At 51.0% G+C, this 4458-nt stretch overlaps 2 pseudogenes; both read right to left on the bottom strand.

The window, feature by feature from the left end:
* Positions 1–323: 323 nt before the first annotated feature.
* LOC136661175 (kin of IRRE-like protein 1) lies at positions 324–3937 on the bottom strand (annotated as a pseudogene).
* Positions 1686–1802, bottom strand: LOC136661970 (5S ribosomal RNA; annotated as a pseudogene).
* Positions 3938–4458: the final 521 nt, after the last annotated feature.

Below are 4458 nucleotides of genomic sequence, written 5' to 3'. Positions count from 1 at the left end.
AGGTTTGGGAACCACTGCCCAAGGGGGGATGAAAGTCAAGGTCATGTTGTGTCACATCAGTATTCTGCCCTCCCCCTCCAGGACCTCAGTCTCAAGCTGGAGATTATCCCCTTTTCTTCTCCCAACAATCCCTGCCAAAGTATGCTGTACAGAGAGACAGTGGCTTGCTAAGGTGAGTTTCACTGCTCTGCTGGGCTCTGCACTTGGATCTCTCTGCTTTGAAAACTGGAGATCTGGCAGGGCCCCAGTGAGTTCACCATGAAGCTTGTTCCTGGTGAAATTAGTAGAGGGGGATGGGGAATCTTACCTTGGCGGCATAAGCTGACGGTAGCGGAACGTGCGCCAAAGCGATTCCATGCGGTACAGTTGTAGGCCAAGGTGAAGTCGCTGTCATGCGTTGGGTTGATCAGCAAAGCAGAGAGCACCCCTTGGTCGGTCACTATGGTGTCCACCGTGAACCGATCTAGCGAGCCAGCATCCAGCACCCATTCACCCCACGACCAGGCCTGTTGCAAAGAGACAGGGGGGCAAATCAGAAGCCTGGACAGGTAGAAGATGATGGCTGCAATGCTAACCACACTTTCCTGAGAGTAAGCCCCAGTGAACAAAATAGGACTTACTTCTGAGTACACCTGGTTAGCCTCGTGCCCGATGGGTACCAAGCCCAAGGATCGACTCTAGACGCTACGGGGACGATTGGCCATTCAGAACCTTCCAAGGTTTTGTGGGAAAATCTAAACTAGGGATTCTTAACCAGGGTTATCCATACCCTTTGGAGGTACCAGAACCCAATGAGGGAGGTATGGGACTCAGGCTGCAATCCTAACCACACTTTCCTGAGAGTAAGCCCCATTGAACAAAATAGGACTTACTTCTGAGTAGACCTGGTTAGGATTGTGCTCTCAATCTCTGAACAATTTAAAAAAATTGTTGTTAGATTAGGTGATTAACTATTACCATTATTTATATGGATAAGATTATTAAGTATCACCACTGTCAATGCAGATTGAGGCATTCTGATCCTTGCTATCCATATGTAAAGTAAAACCCCGCTGCTGACAAAATAGTGGTACCTAATAGGACTGGTGATGATGCTGATTCCTACAGACTAGTGAAGAAGGTATGGGGACACACTGGGCAATCTATGGGGGGTGGGGGGTCTGTAATAGTAAAAGGGTTAAGAACCCTGAACTAAGCAGTGTGGGTTTAAAATCATGGGTTCAATAACTCTACATTCTAACTACTTTGGCACACATGCATTCCACCTTTTCATCCAACTTCACAAATAATATCTGGTTTCTTTGGCATATGACATACCCTACTGCCTTTCCAAAGACTGGGGCTGGCCTTCTGAGGTGAGGGGAGGTTGTACACAGCCTGCCCAAGCCTCAGAAGGTCTTTGAAAAGCACTTCCAGCTTTGGTTGAAAACCAGGGGTGCCTTCAGGACTCCAGAAGGTCTCCAGGAGGCTTTATGAGGTGCAGGGACACTGCAGGCTACCTCCTCGCACCTCAGAAGGTCAGCCAGACTCTTCAGAAAGACATTTTGTGAAAACCTGGAAGTGCCTCTCCAAAGGCTCTGGCTGAACTCAGAAGACCTCCTAGACACGACTTCCAGTCATGCCTGGGAGGTCCTCTGAGGTCCTCCAGTGGTTGGCAACCTTCAGTCTCGAAAGACTATGGTAGAAGCCTACAGCACCCGGTATTCCCAAGCGGTCTCCCGTCCAAGTACTAACCAGGCCTGACCCTGCTTAGCTTCCGAGATCAGATGAGATCAGGCATGTGCAGGGCAACAGTTGCTGCTCCAGTGTGGGCTTGCAATCCATGTTGAGTCAACTCCATGGATCACAACTCCATGGATAAGGAGGACCATCTGGTACATTCAGGCCTGGTTAAGGCATGAGGGTGGAGGGCAAAGGCGAGTCAAGCACTTACAATCCTGTCGGGGGGTGGGACGCTCCCCACCAAACACTCCAGCCGTGCCTTGGCCCCCACTGCAGTCTGCAGGCTTGGTTCCGCACCGATAATGGGCGGCCCTGAGGAAAAGACAAAAATGACGGATGCAATCAGGTCTGGTCAGATTTCCGCCAGGCTCACTGCAATAGGTTGCTGTGCATGACCTGGTTCCAAGACCCCTCACCATTCACAGCTAGTGCCTTCTCAGCCACTCCAATGCGTGGCACGATGGTTTTGCAGACGTACATGCCGGCATCTTCCTGCGTCACAGCCTTGAGGTGTAGCGCGTTTCCATTGCTCGACACCTGTGGGTACAAGTGAATTCAGATTTATTTACTGAAATGAAGGGATCAGTGCTCTTTTTCCAGCCCAAAAAAGGATACCCGGCCTCAGTTATCTAACCAGGGAACAGAACATCCTAAACTGAAGGCCTGTTTGGACAGAAGGGCTTCACAATTTTTCTGAGGATTCAAAGTGGGTGGGTCTCCTGGTGCCACAACCAAAACTGTGTCCTGTGTGTTCACAGGCTCAGTTCAGGTGGGGAGGAAGGCAGAAAGGGGTGCCCCCCGTTGACCTTGGCAGACAGTCAGAATAAAGCAAAGGTTCTATATCTCTCTTACTACCACCATGGTCTTCCACCTGGCCCACTGTGCTACGAGACAACAGGAGGGGGTAGAGGTTGGTGTTCCCAGATTTGTGTTTGGTAAATTACACACAACTTGGGAACCTGAACTCCTTCTTGGTCCAGGCTAGGGTGAGAGGTGGACTCCCCGCCCAGGTACAGGTGAAAGAGGCATCAGAACCAACCCTACAGTCAGGGGCTTGGGCTGGGAGATAAGGCGGGCTCCAACTGCGGGAAAAAAGAGGAAAACAGGGGTTAGGGGGGCCCATCGCTCAGTAGTAGAGACCTGCTTTCCATGCAGAAGGTCCCAGGAGTGGATTTTCTTTTTTTTCTTTTAAAGACAGCGATTGCCTTCTTTGTGAATGGCTTTTTGGTTGACAAGCAGTTCATTAAACATTCTTCTTAAAATCTGCAGTTTTATACACTGTTGTCTTCAATAGTGTGAATGAACGTGTGTTTATGCATGTATTAAATAGTTTGTTTTCAAAAAATTTGTATGTAGATACACATCTGCCTGTGCTGCTTCATACAAGTACTTATAAAATTAATTGGGGGGAGCTTTATAGTCAATTAAGGGTCTTGATCCGTGTGCATAATATAAAAAAACAAATTAAGCATGCTTTCTTGCTTCAGAAATGGTTATTTTTACTCATATGCAAATTGATGCAAAGGTAATGGATATATTAGTCACCTCGCTCTAATTGGGTGCAAACTCAGCTGTGAATGTGTCAAAAATATGGCACAAATGCCTAATTTTTACCACAATGATGGTCGCAGGTGGGAGGCCTTTGAGGTCTACCTGCTGGAACGGCAAGTGGGGTTACAGGAGAGAAGATCCTGGTGGGGGGAGCCCCACATCTGACCTGCCCACACTCAGTATCTGGCACCAATCTGGCACCAAGTTCACCCTCGTCATCTCCTTGTCCATCCTCCTCTTCCAAAGTGTTCCCACCTATCCCAGGATACACAGACCCAACCTGCCTCCATCACTTACAATGCACATCCACCAGTGTGCTGCCGACGGCATTCGAGCCCTCGCACGACACGGGCTCCGTGAAAAACGATTGATCGACTGTCGCCTCATCGCTGTCCCCGTTGGCCTCCGGAATGGGCACACCTCCTTTGGCCCACCTGCGAAGGCATGCACTGGCATCAGACGAGCCCGGCTCATTGTAATCCCCAAAGCTGCCAGTAGAGGGCATCGCAGCAACATCACTATTGCTGTGTGATCTCTGGGAGGTTGGAGTCTGTTGGCCTTTTTACCTGTCGCCTGTCAGCTCCGGGTTGGAGGTGGCCGTGCAGAGAAAGCTCACTTTGCCACCCTCGGCGACCGTTTGCGGCCGCACCGACAGCATGACGACAGGGGGATCTGCAAGAAAGAGGAGCAGAGAGGCTGAAAACTCAAGAAGGGGGACGGAACCCACACCAATGTGCCCATCCCATCCCAGATCTACTCAGGCCTGGCCTATTTATTAGCTCCTACCCCTACATTTGCCTCCACTCTCCCATCCTTGCCCTTGTCTCTCGCTTTACCCCTGGGTAACAGCTGCTGGCCAGTATGGGTCTCCTTGAATTTGTGCCACCTCTGGAGGAGAGCACAGTGGCTTCAAACTGCTCCGTTCTCCCTGGGAACAGGGGTTGGGATCTGGCATAACTGCCGGATCCCAGCCCAACTATCTCTCCCTGCCCGCCCACCCCCACCCACCCCCGGGGCTGCCCACTGCTCACCCACACCCCACCCAGGAATGCCTCTGTCCTGCCTCCTCCCTGACGCCCCCTGCCTCCCCCACGCCTACCTTTCACTCTTGCATCGGCCCACCCAGGCCATCGCAAGACTCAGCAGGGAAGCCGCCACAGAGGCTGGATTCAGCCTCCATGTGTT

The sequence above is a fragment of the Tiliqua scincoides genome, chromosome 10, assembly GCF_035046505.1.
Source record: "Tiliqua scincoides isolate rTilSci1 chromosome 10, rTilSci1.hap2, whole genome shotgun sequence".
Lineage (NCBI taxonomy): Eukaryota > Metazoa > Chordata > Lepidosauria > Squamata > Scincidae > Tiliqua > Tiliqua scincoides.
The sequence above is the reverse complement of the archived record's forward strand: the minus strand, read 5'-3'. Positions and strand labels throughout refer to the sequence as shown.